This window comes from Myotis nattereri, assembly GCF_964212035.1.
Source record: "Myotis nattereri genome assembly, chromosome: 8".
Classification (NCBI taxonomy): Eukaryota; Metazoa; Chordata; class Mammalia; order Chiroptera; family Vespertilionidae; genus Myotis; species Myotis nattereri.
In genome coordinates, this window is record NC_138083.1 from 580284 (window position 1) to 597340 (window position 17057).

The following is a 17057-nucleotide window of genomic DNA, read 5'->3' on the forward strand; positions in this document are numbered from 1 at the left end:
CTGTAAATGCGTATTTTATGAGTTATACCGCAATTAGACAGTTTTCTTACAAGTATGTACTGGAACCGTCAGGATATTACCTGATTCACCAAAAAGATGGTAGAGAAATTCGGCCTCAATTTTAAACATAGGCAGTATAGTCCTCATTTACAGTAATTCTACACTAATTTTGAGCTGTATAAACATGAATGCCTAATATTTGAAAGCAAATTCAAGTGAAAATGCTCCCTAAAGTACCATGAGTTGTAAATATTAACAGTTATCTGGTCACTTCCCTGCTTTCCACGGGTCATGTAGGTCATTGAAAACGGCAGGATATGTAGTAATACTCTACTTACTTTTATTTCAAGAGCTTATTACAAGTTTTAAATCATTTCTGGAAACTCTAAATGCGTATTTTAAGAGTTATACCACAATTAGACAGTTTTCTTACAAGTATGTACTGGAACCCTCAGGATATTAACTGAATCACCAAAAAGACGCTAGAGAAATTCGTCCTCAATTGTAAACATAAGTAGTTCAGTCCTCACTTACATCTTTCTACACTAATTTTGAGCTGTATAAACATGGATTCAAATATTTCAAAGCAAATTCAAGTGAAAAAGCTCGCTAAAGTGGCCAGAGTTGTAAATATTATCAGTTTTCTGGTCATTTCCCTGCTTTCCACGGGTAATGTCAGTGATTGAAAACGGCAGGGTATGTAGTAAGAACCTGCTTACTTTTATTTCAAGTGCCTATTACCAGTTTTAAATCATTTCTGGAAACTGTAAATGCGTATTTTATGAGTTATACCACAATTAGACAGTTTTCTTACAAGTATGTACTAGAACCGTCAGGATATTACCTGATTCACCAAAAAGATGCTAGAGAAATTCGGCCTCAATTGTAAACGTAGGCAGTATAGTCCTCATTTACAGTATTTCTACACTAATTTTGAGCTGTATAAACATGAATGCCTAGTATTTGAAAGCAAATTCAAGTGAAAACGCTCCCTAAGGTGCCATGAGTTGTAAATATTTTCAGTTTTCTGGTCATTTCCCTGGTTTCCACGGGTCATGTCAGTCATTGCAAATGGCAGGATATGTAGTAATAATTTGCTTACTTTCATTTCAAGTGCTTATTACAAGTTTTAAATCATTTCTGGAAACTCTAAATGCGTATTTTAAGAGTTATACCACAATTAGACAGTTTTCTAACAAGTATGTACTGGAACCCTCAGGATATTTACTGATTCACCAAAAAGACGTTAGAGAAATTCGGCCTCAATTGTAAACCTAAGCAGTATAGTCCTCACTTACAGTCTTTCTACACTAATTTTGAGCTGTATAAACATGGATTCCTAATATTTCAAAGAAAATTCAAGTGAAAACGCTCGGTAAAGTGGCCGCAGATGTAAATATTATCAGTTTTCTCGTCAATTCCCTGATTTCCACGGATAATGTCAGTGATTAAAAACGGCAGGGTATGTGGTAAGAACCTACTTACTTTTATTTCAAGTACTTATTACAAGTTTTAAATCATTTCTGAAAACTCTAAATGCGTATTTTAAGAGTTATACCACAATTAGACAGTTTTCTTACAAGTATGTACTGGAACCCTCAGGATATTAACTGATTCACCAAAAAGACGCTAGAGAAATTCGGCCTCAATTGTAAAAATAAGCAGTATAGTCCTCACTTAGTCTTTCTACACTAATTTTGAGCTGTATAAACATGGATTCCTAATATTTGAAAGCAAATTCAAGTGAAAACGCTCGCTAAAGTGGCCAGAGTTGTAAATATTATCAGTTTTCTGGTCATTTCCCTGCTTTCCACTGGTAATGTCAGTGATTGAAAACGGCAGGGTATGTAGTAAGAACCTACTTACTTTTATTTCAAGTGTTTATTACAAGTTTTTAATCATTTATGGAAACTCTAAATGCGTATTTTAAGGGTTTTACCACAATTAGAGAGTTTAATTACAATTATGTACTGGAACCCTCAGGATATTAACTGATTCACCAAAAAGACGCTAGAGACATTCGGCCTCAATTGTAAACATAAGCAGTATAGTCCTCACTTACAGTCTTTCTACACTAATTTTTGAGCTGTATAAACATGGATTCAAATATTTGAAAGCAAATTCAAGTGAAAACGCTCGGTAAAGTGGCCGGAGTTGTAAATATTATCAGTTTTCTGGTCATTTCCCTGCTTTCCACCTGCAATGTCAGTGATTGAAAAGGGCAGGGTATGTAGTAAGAACCTACTTACTTTTATTTCAAGTGCTTATTACCAGTTTTAAAAAATTTCTGGAAACTGTAAATGTGTATTTTATGAGTTATACCACAATTAGACAGTTTTCTTACAAGTATGTACTGCAACCGTCAGGATATTACCTGATTCACCAAAAAGATGGTAGAGAAATTCGGCCTCAATTTTAAACATAGGCAGTATAGTCCTCATTTACAGTAATTCTACACTAATTTTGAGCTGTATAAACATGAATGCCTAATATTTGAAAGCAAATTCAAGTGAAAACGCTCCCTAAAGTACCATGAGTTGTAAATATTAACAGTTATCTGGTCACTTCCCTGCTTTCCACGGGTCATGTCAGTCATTGAAAACGGCAGGATATGTAGTAATACTCTACTTACTTGATTTCAAGAGCTTATTACAAGTTTTAAATCATTTCTGGAAACTCTAAATGCGTATTTTAAGAGTTATACCACAATTAGACAGTTTTCTTACAAGTATGTACTGGAACCCTCAGGATATTAACTGAATCCCCAAAAGACGCTAGAGAAATTCGTCCTCAATTGTAAACATAAGTAGTATAGTCCTCACTTACATCTTTCTACACTAATTTTGAGCTGTATAAACATGGATTCAAATATTTCAAAGCAAATTAAAGTGAAAAAGCTCGCTAAAGTGGCCAGAGTTGTAAATATTATCAGTTTTCTGGTCATTTCCCTGCTTTCCACGGGTAATGTCAGTGATTGAAAACGGCAGGGTATGTATTAAGAACCTACTTACTTTTATTTCAAGTGTTTATTACAAGTTTTTAATCGTTTCTGGAAAGTCTAAATGTGTATTTTAAGGGTTTTACCGCAATTAGAGAGTTTAATTACAAGTATGTACTGGAACCGTAAGGATATTAACTGATTCACTAAAAAGACGCTAGAACAATTCGGCCTAAATTGTAAACATAAACAGTATAGTCCTCACTTACAGTCTTTCTACACTAATTTTGAGCTGTATAAACATGAATTCCTAGTATTTGAAAGCAAATTCAAGTGAAAACGCTCCCTAAAGTGTCATGAGTTGTAAATATTTTCAGTTTTCTGGTCATATCCCTGCTTTCCACGGGTAATGTCAGTGATTGAAAACGGCAGGATATGTAGTAATAATCTACTTACTTTTATTTCAAGTGTTTATTAAAAGTTTTTAATCGTTTCTGGAAACTCTTAATGCCTATTTTAAGGGTTTTACTGTAATTAGAGAGTTTAATTACAAGTGTGTACTGGAACCATAAGGATATTAGCTGATTCACTAAAAAGACGCTAGAGAAATTCGGCCTCAATTGTAAACATAAGCAGTATAGTCCTCACTTACAGTCTTTCTACACTAATTTTGAGCTGTATAAACGTGAATTCCTAGTATTTGAAAGAAATTTCTTGTGAAAATGCTCTCTGAAGTAGCCTGAGTTGTAAATATTTTCAGTTTTGTGGTCATTTCCCTACTTTCAACGGGTAGTCTCCGTGATTGAACACGGTAGGAAAAGTACTCAGAATGTATTTACTTTTATTTCAAGTGTATCTTACAAGGTTTTAATCATTTCTGGAAACTATAATTGCGAATTTTAAGAGTTTTACCATCATAAGACAGTATTTTTAGAAGTATGTACTTGAATATTCAGCATTTTAACTGATTCACACACAAAAAGCCAGAGAAATTCAGCCTTAACTGTAAACCTAAAGAGTACAGTCATCACATACAGTCTTTCTACACAAATTTTGTGCTATATACATATGAATTCCTAATATTTGAAAGAAAATTCTTGTGAAAATGCTCGCTGAAGTAGCCTGAGTTGTAAATATTTTCAGTTTTCTGGTCATTTCCCAGGTTTCCACTGGTAGTCTCCATGATTTAAAACAGCAGTAAAGGTAGTAAGAATCTATTTCCTTTTATTTCATTTGTTTCTCTTTCTTTCAAGTTTTTAATCATTTCTGGAAACTATAATTGCGTAGTTTAAGAGTTTTACCACAATTAGACAGTGTTTTTAGAAGTGTGTACTTGAATAGTCAGCATTTTAACTGATTCACCCACAAAAAGCCAGAGAAATTCGGCCTCAATTGTAAACATAAACAGTACAGTCCTCACATACAGTTTTCTACACACATTTTGCACGGTATAAACAGGAATTCCTTATATGTGAAAGCAGATTCTTGTGAAAACGCTCCCTAAAATAGCCGGCTTTGTAAATATCATCCGTTTTCTGGTCATTTCAGAGCTTTCCACTGGTAGTCTCCCTGACTGAAAACAGAAGGAAAGGTAGTAAGAATCTATTTACTTTTCTATCAAGTGTTTCTTACAAGTTTTTAATCAATTCTGGAAAAAATAATTGCGTATTTTAAGAGTTTTACTACAATTACTCAGTGTTTTTAGAAGTATGTACTTGAAGAGTCAGCTTTTTAACTGATTCACACACAAAAAGTAGAGAAATTCGACCTCTATTGTAAACATAAACAGTGTAGTCCTCACTAACAGTCTGTCTACACTAATTTTGAGCTGTATAAATATGAATTCCTAAATTTGAAAGCAAATTCAAGTGAAAACGCTCTCTAAAGTGGCCGGATTTGAAAATATTATCAGTTTTCTGGTCATTTTCCTGCTTTCCACGGGTAATGTCAGTGATTGAAAAGGGCAGGGTATGTAGTAAGAACGTACTTACTTTTATTTCAAGTACTTATTACAAGTTTTAAATCATTTCTGGAAACTCTAATTGCGTATTTTAAGATTTATACCACAATTAGAGAGTTTTCTTACAAGTATGTACTGGAAACGTCAGGATATTAACTGATTCACCAAAAAGACTCTTGAGAAATTCGGCCTCAATTGTAAACATAAGCAGTATAGTCCTCTCTTACAGTCTTTATACACTAATTTTGAGCTGTATAAACATGAATTCCTAATATTTGAAAGCAAATTCAAGTGAAAACGCTTGGTAAAGTGGCCGGAGTTGTAAATATTATCAGTTATCTGGTCACTTCCCTGTTTTCCACGGGTAATGGCAGTGACTGAAAACGGCAGGGTATGTAGTAAGAACCTACTTACTTTTATTTCAAGAGCTTATTACAAGTTTTAAATCATTTCTGGAAACTCTAATTGCGTATTTTAAGATTTATACCACAATTAGAGAGTTTTCTTACAAGTATGTACTGGAAACGTCAGGATATTAACTGATTCACCAAAAAGACTCTCGAGAAATTCGGCCTCAATTGTAAACATAAGCAGTATAGTCCTCTCTTACAGTCTTTATACACTAATTTTGAGCTGTATAAACATGAATTCCTAATATTTGAAAGAAAATTCAAGTTAAAATGCTCGCTAAAGTGGCCGGAGTTGTAAATATTATCAGTGTTCTGGTCATTTCCCTGCATTCCACGGGTAATGTCAGTGATTGAAAACGGCAGGGTATGTAGTTAGAACCTACTTACTTTCATTTCAAGGGCTTATTACAAGTTTTATATCATTTCTGGAAATACTAAATGCGTATTTTAAGAGTTATACCACAATTAGACAGTTTTCTTACAAGTATATACTGGACCATTCAGGATAATAACTGATTCACCAAAAGACGCTATAGAAATTCGGCCTCAATTGTAAACATAAGCAGTATAGTCCTCTCTTACAGTCTTTCTATACTAATTTTTAGCTGTATAAACATGAATTCCTAATATTTGAAAGCAAATTCAAGTGAAAACGCTCGGTAAAGTGGCCGGAGTTGTAAATATTATCAGTTTTCTGGTCACTTCCCTGTTTTCCACGGGTAATGTCAGTGATTGAAAACGGCAGGGTATGTAGTAAGAACCTACTTACTTTTATTTCAAGAGCTTATTACAAGTTTTAAATCATTTCTGGAAACTCTAATTGCGTATTTTAAGATTTATACCACAATTAGAGAGTTTTCTTACAAGTATGTACTGGAAACGTCAGGATATTAACTGATTCACCAAAAAGACTCTCGAGAAATTCGGCCTCAATTGTAAACATAAGCAGTATAGTCCTCTCTTACAGTCTTTATACACTAATTTTGAGCTGTATAAACATGAATTCCTAATATTTGAAAGAAAATTAAAGTGAAAATGCTCGCTAAAGTGGCTGGAGTTGTAAATATTATCAGTGTTCTGGTCATTTCCCTGCATTCCACGGGTAATGTCAGTGATTGAAAACGGCAGGGTATGTAGTTAGAACCTACTTACTTTTATTTCAAGGGCTTATTACAAGTTTTATATCATTTCTGGAAATACTAAATGCGTATTTTAAGAGTTATACCACAATTAGACAGTTTTCTTACAAGTATGTAATGGAACCGTTCAGGATTATAACTGATTCACCAAAAGACGCTAGAGAAATTCGGCCTCAATTTAAACATAAGCAGTATAGTCCTCACTTCCAGTCTTTCTACACTAATTTTGAGCTGTATAAACATGAATTCCTAATGTTTGAAAGCAAATTCAAGTGAAAACGCTTGGTAAAGTGGCCGGAGTTGTAAATATTATCAGTGTTCTGGTCATTTCCCTGCATTCCACGGGTAATGTGAGTGATTGCAAACGGCAGGGTATGTAGTTAGAACCTACTTACTTTTATTTCAAGGGCTTATTACAAGTTTTATATCATTTCTAAAAATACTAAATGCGTATTTTAAGAGTTGTACCACTATTAGACTGTTTTCTTACAAGTATATACTGGACCATTCAGGATATTAACTGATTCACCAAAAGACGCTATAGAAATTCGGCCTCAATTGTAAACATAAGCAGTATAGTCCTCTCTTACAGTCTTTCTATACTAAGTTTTAGCTGTATAAACATGAATTCCTAATATTTGAAAGCAAATTCAAGTGAAAACGCTCGGTAAAGTGGCCGGAGTTATAAATATTATCAGTTTTCTGGTCATTTCCCTGCTTTCCACCTGTAATGTCAGTGATTGAAAACGGCAGGGTATATATTAAGAACCTACTTACTTTTATTTCTAGTGCTTATTACAAGTTTTAAATCATTTCTGGAAACTCGCAATGCGTATTTTAAGAGTTATACCACAACTAGACAGTTTTCTTACAAGTATGTACTGGAACCGTCAGGATATTTAATGATTCGCCAAAAAGATGCCAGAGAAATTCGGCCTCAATTGTAAACATAAGCAGTATAGTCCTCACTTCCAGTCTTTCTACACTAATTTTGAGCTGTATAAACATGAATTCCTAATATTTGAAAGCAAATTTAAGTGAAAACGCTCGCTAAAGTGGCCGGAGTTGTAAATATTATCAGTTTTCTGGTCACTTCCCTGTTTTCCACGGGTAATGGCAGTGATTGAAAACGGCAGGGTATGTAGTAAGAACCTACTTACTTTTATTTCAAGTACTTATTACAAGTTTTAAATCATTTCTGGGAACTCTAATTGCGTATTTTAAGATTTATACCACAATTAGAGAGTTTTCTTACAAGTGTGTACTGGAACCGTAAGGATATTAGCTGATTCACTAAAAAGACGCTAGAGAAATTCGGCCTCAATTGTAAACATAAGCAGTATAGTCCTCTCTTACAGTCTTTCTACACTAATTTTGAGCTGTATAAACATGAATTCCTAATGTTTGAAAGCAAATTCAAGTGCAAATGCTCGGTAAAGTGGCCGGAGTTGTAAATATTATCAGTTTTCTGGTCATTTCCCTGCTTTCCACCTGTAATGTCAGTGATTGAAAACGGCAGGGTATATATTAAGAACCTACTAACGTTTATTTCTAGTGCTTATTACAAGTTTTAAATCATTTCTGGAAACTCGCAATGCGTATTTTAAGAGTTTTACCACAACTAGACAGTTTTCTTACAAGTATGTACTGGTACCGTTCAGGATAATAACTGATTCACCAAAAGACGCTGGAGAAATTCGGCCTCAATTGTAAACATAAGCAGTATAGTCCTCACTTCCAGTCTTTCTACACTAATTTTGAGCTGTATAAACATGAATTCCTAATATTTGAAAGCAAATTCAAGTGAAAACGCTCGGTAAAGTGGCCGGAGTTGTAAATATTATCAGTTTTCTGGTCACTTCCCTGCTTTCCACGGGTAATGTCAGTGATTGAAAACGGCAGGGTATGTAGTAAGAACCTACTTACTTTTATTTCAAGTACTTATTACAAGTTTTAAATCATTTCTGGAAACTCTAATTGCGTATTTTAAGATTTATACCACAATTAGAGAGATTTCTTAAAAGTATGTACTGGAACCATCAGGATATTAACTGATTCACCAAAAAGACTCTCGAGAAATTCGGCCTCAATTGCAAACATAAGCAGTATAGTCCTCACTTACATTCCTTCTACACTAATTTTGAGCTGTAAAAACATGAATTCCTAATGTTTGAAAGCAAATTCAAGTGAAAACGCTTGGTAAAGTGGCCGGAGTTGTAAATATTATCAGTGTTCTGGTCATTTCCCTGCATTCCACGGGTAATGTCAGTGATTGCAAACGGCAGGGTATGTAGTTAGAACCTACTTACTTTTATTTCAAGTGCTTATTACAAGTTTTATATCATTTCTGAAAATACTAAATGCGTATTTTAAGAGTTATACCACAATTAGACTGTTTTCTTACAAGTATATACTGGACTATTCAGGATAATAACTGATTCACCAAAAGACGCTATAGAAATTCGGCCTCAATTGTAAACATAAGCAGTATAGTCCTCTCTTACAGTCTTTCTACACTAATTTTTAGCTGTATAAACATGAATTCCTAATATTTGAAAGCAAATTCAAGTGAAAACGCTCGGTAAAGTGGCCGGAGTTGTAAATATTATCAGTTTTCTGGTCATTTCCCTGCTTTCCACCTGTAATGTCAGTGATTGAAAACGGCAGGGTATATATTAAGAACCTACTTATGTTTATTTCTAGTGCTTATTACAAGTTTTAAATCATTTCTGGAAACTCGCAATGCGTATTGTAAGAGTTATACCACAACTAGACAGTTTTCTTACAAGTATGTACTGGAACCGTCAGGATATTTACTGATTCACCAAAAAGATGCTAGAGAAATTCCGCCTCAATTGTAAACATAAGCAGTATAGTCCTCACTTACAGTCTTTCTACACTAATTTTGAGCTGTATAAACATGAATTCCTAATATTTGAAAGCAAATTTAAGTGAAAACGCTCGCTAAAGTGGCCGGAGTTGTAAATATTATCAGTTATCTGGTCACTTCCCTGTTTTCCACGGGTAATGGCAGTGACTGAAAACGGCAGGGTATGTAGTAAGAACCTACTTACTTTTATTTCAAGTACTTATTACAAGTTTTAAATCATTTCTGGAAACTCTAATTGCGTATTTTAAGATTTATACCACAATTAGAGAGTTTTCTTACAAGTATGTACTGGAAACGTCAGGATATTAACTGATTAACCAAAAAGACTCTCGAGAAATTCGGCCTCAATTGTAAACATAAGCAGTATAGTCCTCTCTTACAGTCTTTATACACTAATTTTGAGCTGTATAAACATGAATTCCTAATATTTGAAAGAAAATTCAAGTGAAAATGCTCGCTAAAGTGGCTGGAGTTGTAAATATTATCAGTTTTCTGGTAATTTCCCTGTTTTCCACGGGTAATGTCAGTGATTGAAAACGGCAGGGTATGTAGTTAGAACCTACTTACTTTTATTTCAAGGGCTTCTTACAAGTTTTATATCATTTCTGGAAATACTAAATGCGTATTTTAAGAGTTATACCACAATTAGACAGTTTTCTTACAAGTATGTCCTGGAACCGTTCAGGATAATAACTGATTCACCAAAAGACGCTAGAGAAATTCGGCCTCAATTGTAAACATAAGCAGTATAGGCCTCACTTCCAGTCTTTCTACACTAATTTTGAGCTGTATAAACATGAATTCCTAATATTTGAAAGCAAATTCAAGTGAAAACGCTCGGTAAAGTGGCCAAAGTTGTAAATATTATCAGTTATCTGGTCACTTCCCTGTTTTCCACGGGTAATGTCAGTGATTGCAAACGGCAGGGTACATATTAAGAACCTACTTACTTTTATTTCAAGTGCTTATTACAAGTTTTATATCATTTCTGAAAATACTAAATGCGTATTTTAAGAGTTATACCACAATTAGACTGTTTTCTTACAAGTATATACTGGACCATTCAGGGTAATAACTGATTCATCAAAAGACGCTATAGAAATTCGGCCTCAATTGTAAACATAAGCAGTATAGTCCTCTCTTACAGTCTTTCTATACTAATTTTTAGCTGTATAAACATGAATTCCTAATATTTGAAAGCAAATTCCAGTGAAAACGCTCGGTGAAGTGGCCAGAGTTGTAAATATTATCAGTTTTCTGGTCATTTCCCTGCTTTCCACCTGTAATGTCAGTGATTGAAAACGGCAGGGTATATATTAAGAACCTACTTACTTTTATTTCTAGTGCTTATTACAAGTTTTAAATCATTTCTGGAAACTCGCAATGCGTATTTTAAGAGTTATACCACAACTAGACAGTTTTCTTACAAGTATGTACTGGAACCGTCAGGATATTTACTGATTCACCAAAAAGATGCTAGAGAAATTCGGCCTCAATTGTAAACATAAGTAGTATACTCCTCACTTACAGTCTTTCTACACTAATTTTGAGCTGTATAAACATGAATTCCTAATATTTGAAAGCAAATTTAAGTGAAAACGCTCGCTAAAGTGGCCGGAGTTGTAAATATTATCAGTTATCTGGTCACTTCCCTGTTTTCCACGGGTAATGTCAGTAATTGAAAATGGCAGGGTATGTAGTAAGAACCTACTTACTTTTATTTCAAGTACTTATTACAAGTTTTAAATCATTTCTGGAAACTCTAATTGCGTAATTTAAGATTTATACCACAATTAGAGAGTTTTCTTACAAGTATGTACTGGAACCGTCAGGATATTTACTGATTCACCAAAAAGATGCTAGAGAAATTCGGCCTCAATTGTAAACATAAGCAGTATAGTCCTCACTTACATTCTTTCTACACTAATTTTGAGCTGTATAAACATGAATTCCTAATGTTTGAAAGCAAATTCAAGTGAAAACGCTTGGTAAAGTGGCCGGAGTTGTAAATATTATCAGTGTTCTGGTCATTTCCCTGCTTTCCACGGGTAATGTCAGTGACTGCAAACGGCAGGGTACGTATTAAGAACCTACTTACTTTTATTTCAAGTGCTTATTACAAGTTTTATATCATTTCTGAAAATACTAAATGCGTATTTTAAGAGTTATACCACAATTAGACAGTTTTCTTACAAGTATGTACTGGAACCATTCAGGATAATAACTGATTCACCAAAAGACGCTAGAGAAATTCGGCCTCAATTGTAAACATAAGCAGTATAGTCCTCACTTCCAGTCTTTCTACACTAATTTTGAGCTGTGTAAACATGAATTCCTAATATTTGAAAGCAAATTCAAGTGAAAACGCTCGGTAAAGTGGCCGGAGTTGTAAATATTATCAGTTTTCTGGTCACTTCCCTGCTTTCCACGGGTAATGTCAGTGATTGAAAACGGCAGGGTATGTAGTAATAATCTACTTACTTTTCTTTCAAGTACTTATTACAAGTTTTAAATCATTTCTGGAAACTCTAATTGCGTATTTTAAGAGTTTTACCACAATTAGAGAGTTTTCTTACAAGTATGTACTGGAACCGTCAGGATATTAACTGATTCACCAAAAAGACTCTCGAGAAATTCGGCCTCAATTGTAAACATAAGTAGTATAGTCCTCACTTACATTCCTTCTACACTAATTTTGAGCTGTATAAACATGAATTCCTAATGTTTGAAAGCAAATTCAAGTGAAAACGCTCGGTAAAGTGGCCGGTGTTGTAAATATTATCAGTTTTCTGCTCATTTCCCTGCTTTCCACCTGTAATGTCAGTGATTGAAAACGGCAGGGTATATATTAAGAACCTACTTACTTTTATTTCTAGTGCTTATTACAAGTTTTAAATCATTTCTGGAAAGTCGCAATGCGTATTTTAAGAGTTATACCACAACTAGACAGTTTTCTTACAAGTATGTACTGGAACCGTCAGGATATTTACTGATTCACCAAAAAGATGCTAGAGAAATTCGGCCTCAATTGTAAACATAAGCAGTATAGTTCTCACTTACAGTCTTTCTACACTAATTTTGAGCTGTATAAACATGAATTCCTAATATTTGAAAGCAAATTTAAGTTGAAACGCTCGGTAAATTGGCCGGAGTTGTAAATATTATCAGTTTTCTGGTCACTTCCCTGCTTTCCACGGGTAATGTCAGTGATTGAAAACGGCAGGGTATGTAGTAATAATCTACTCACTTTTATTTCAAGTACTTATTACAAGTTTTAAAGCATTTCTGGAAACTCTAATTGCGTATTTTAAGAGTTTTACCACAATTAGAGAGTTTTCTTACAAGTATGTAATGGAACTGGCAGGATATTAACTGATTCACCAAAAAGACTCTCGAGAAATTCGGCCTCAATTGTAAACATAAGCAGTATAGTCCTCACTTACATTCCTTCTACACTAATTTTGAGCTGTATAAACTTGAATTCATAATGTTTGAAAGCAAATTCAAGTGAAAACGCTTGGTAAAGTGGCCGGAGTTGTAAATATTATCAGTGTTCTGGTCATTTCCCTGCATTCCACGGGTAATGTCAGTGATTGCAAACGGCAGGGTATGTAGTTAGAACCTACTTACTTTTATTTCAAGGGCTTATTACAAGTTTTATATCATTTCTGGAAAGTCGCAATGCGTATTTTAAGAGTTATACCCAAATTAGACAGTTTTCTTACAAGTATGTACTGGAACCGTTCAGGATAATAACTGATTCACCAAAAGACGCTAGAGAAATTCGGCCTCAATGGTAAACATAAGCAGTATAGTCCTCACTTCCAGTCTTTCTACACTAATTTTGAGCTGTATAAACATGAATTCCTAATATTTGAAAGCAAATTCAAGTGAAAACGCTCGGTAAATTGGCCGGAGTTGTAAATATTATCAGTTTTCTGGTTACTTCCCTGCTTTCCACGGGTAATGTCAGTGATTGAAAACGGCAGGGTATGTAGTAATAATCTACTTACTTTTATTTCAAGTACTTATTACAAGTTTTAAATCATTTCTGGAAACTCTAATTGCGTATTTTAAGAGTTATACCACAATTAGACAGTTTTCTTACAAGTATGTACTGGAACCATTTAGGATAATAACTGATTCACCAAAAGACGCTAGAGAAATTCGGCCTCAATTGTAAACATAAGCAGTATAGTCCTCACTTCCAGTCTTTCTACACTAATTTTGAGCTGTATAAACATGAATTCCTAATATTTGAAAGAAAATTCAAGTGAAAACGCTCGGTAAAGTGGCCGGAGTTGTAAATATTATCAGTTTTCTGGTTACTTCCCTGCTTTCCACGGGTAATGTCAGTGATTGAAATCGGCAGGGTATGTAGTAATAATCTACTTACTTTTATTTCAAGTACTTATTACAAGTTTTAAATCATTTCTGGAAACTCTAATTGCGTATTTTAAGAGTTTTACCACAATTAGAGAGTTTTCTTACAAGTATGTACTGGAACCGTCAGGATATTAACTGATTCACCAAAAAGACTCTCGAGAAATTCGGCCTCAATTGTAAACATAAGCAGTATAGTCCTCACTTACATTCCTTCTACACTAATTTTGAGCTGTATAAACATGAATTCCTAATGTTTGAACGCAAATTCAAGTGAAAACGCTTGGTAAAGTGGCCGGAGTTGTAAATATTATCAGTGTTCTGGTCATTTTCCTGCATTCCACGGGTAATGTCAGTGATTGCAAACGGCAGGGTATGTAGTTAGAACCTACTTACTTTTATTTCAAGGGCTTATTACAAGTTTTATATCATTTCTGGAAATACTAAATGCTTATTTTAAGAGTTATACCACAATTAGACAGTTTTCTTACAAGTATGTACTGGAACCGTTCAGGATAATAACTGATTCACCAAAAGACGCTGGAGAAATTCGGCCTCAATTGTAAACATAAGCAGTATAGTCCTCACTTACATTCCTTCTACACTAATTTTGAGCTGTATAAACATGAATTCCTAATGTTTGAAAGCAAATTCAAGTGAAAACGCTCGGTAAAGTGGCCGGTGTTGTAAATATTATCAGTTTTCTGCTCATTTCCCTGCTTTCCACCTGTAATGTCAGTGATTGAAAACGGCAGGGTATATATTAAGAACCTACTTACTTTTATTTCTAGTGCTTATTACAAGTTTTAAATCATTTCTGGAAAGTCGCAATGCGTATTTTAAGAGTTATACCACAACTAGACAGTTTTCTTACAAGTATGTACTGGAACCGTCAGGATATTTACTGATTCACCAAAAAGATGCTAGAGAAATTCGGCCTCAATTGTAAACATAAGCAGTATAGTCCTCTCTTACAGTCTTTCTATACTAATTTTTAGCTGTATAAACATGAATTCCTAATATTTGAAAGCAAATTCAAGTGAAAACGCTCGGTAAAGTGGCCGGAGTTGTAAATATTATCAGTTATCTGGTCACTTCCCTGTTTTCCACGGGTAATGTCAGTGATTGAAAACGGCAGGGTATATATTAAGAACCTACTTACTTTTATTTCTAGTGCTTATTACAAGTTTTAAATCATTTCTGGAAACTCACAATGCGTATTTTAAGAGTTATACCACAATTTGAGAGTTTTCTTACAAGTATGTACTGGAAACGTCAGGATATTAACTGATTCACCAAAAAGACTCTCGAGAAATTCGGCCTCAATTGTAAACATAAGCAGTATAGTCCTCTCTTACAGTTTTTCTACACTAATTTTGAGCTGTATAAACATGAATTCCTAATATTTGAAAGCAAATTTAAGTGAAAACGCTCGGTAAAGTGGCCGGAGTTGTAAATATTATCAGTTTTCTGGTAATTTCCCTATTTTCCAGGGGTAATGTCAGTGATTGAAAATGGCAGGGTATGTAGTTAGAACCTACTTACTTTTATTTCAAGGGCTTATTACAAGTTTTATATCATTTCTGGAAATACTAAATGCGTATTTTAAGAGTTATACCACAATTAGACAGTTTTCTTACAAGTATGTACTGGAACCGTTCAGGATAATAACTGATTCACCAGAAGACGCTATAGAAATTCGGCCTCAATTGTAAACATAAGCAGTATAGTCCTCTCTTACAGTCTTTCTATACTAATTTTTAGCTTATAAACATGAATTCCTAATATTTGAAAGCAAATTCAAGTGAAAACGCTCGGTAAAGTGGCCGGAGTTGTAAATATTATCAGTTATCTGGTCACTTCCCTGTTTTCCACGGGTAATGTCAGTGATTGAAAACGGCAGGGTATATATTAAGAACCTACTTACTTTTATTTCTAGTGCTTATTACAAGTTTTAAATCATTTCTGGAAACTCACAATGCGTATTTTAAGAGTTATACCACAACTAGACAGTTTTCTTACAAGTATGTACTGGAACCGTCAGGATATTTACTGATTCACCAAAAAGATGCTAGAGAAATTGGGCCTCAATTGTAAACATAAGCAGTATAGTCCTCACTTACAGTCTTTCTACACTAATTTTGAGCTGTATAAACATGAATTCCTAATATTTGAAAGCAAATTTAAGTGAAAACGCTCGCTAAAGTGGCCGGAGTTGTAAATATTATCAGTTATCTGCTCACTTCCCTGTTTTCCATGGGTAATGGCAGTGATTGAAAATGGCAGGGTATGTAGTAAGAACCTACTTACTTTTATTTCAAGTACTTATTACAAGTTTTAAATCATTTCTGGAAACTCTAATTGCGTATTTTAAGATTTATACCACAATTTGAGAGTTTTCTTACAAGTATGTACTGGAAACGTCAGGATATTAACTGATTCACCAAAAAGACGCTGGAGAAATTCGGCCTCAATTGTAAACATAAGCAGTATAGTCCTCTCTTACAGTTTTTCTACACTAATTTTGAGCTTTATAAACATGAATTCCTAATATTTGAAAGCAAATTTAAGTGAAAACGCTCGGTAAAGTGGCCGGAGTTGTAAATATTATCAGTTTTCTGGTAATTTCCCTGTTTTCCACGGGTAATGTCAGTGATTGAAAATGGCAGGGTATGTAGTTAGAACCTACTTACTTTTATTTCAAGGGCTTATTACAAGTTTTATATCATTTCTGGAAATACTAAATGCGTATTTTAAGAGTTATACCACAATTAGACAGTTTTCTTACAAGTATGTACTGGAACCGTTCAGGATAATAACTGATTCACCAAAAGACGCTAGAGAAATTCGGCCTCAATTGTAAACATAAGCAGTATAGTCCTCTCTTACAGTCTTTCTACACTAATTTTGAGCTGTATAAACATGAATTCCTAATATTTGAAAGGAAATTCAAGTGAAAACGCTCGGTCAGGTGGCCGCAGTTTTAAATATTATCAGTTTTCTGGTCATTTCCTCTCTTTCCAAGGGTAATGTCTGCGATTGAAAACAGCAGGAAATGTAGAAAGAATATACTTACTTTTATTTCAAGTGTTTAATACAACTTTTTAATCGTTTCTGGAAATTCTAAATGCGCATTTTAGGGTTTTACCATCATTAGAGAGTTTAATTACAAGTACGTACTGGAACCTTAGGATATTACCTGATACACCAAAAAGTCGCTAGAGAAATTCGGCCTCAATTGTAAACATAAGCAGTATAGTCCTCACTTACAGTCTTTCTACACTAACTTTGAGCGGTATAAACATGAATTCCTAGTATTTGAAAGCAAATTCAAGTG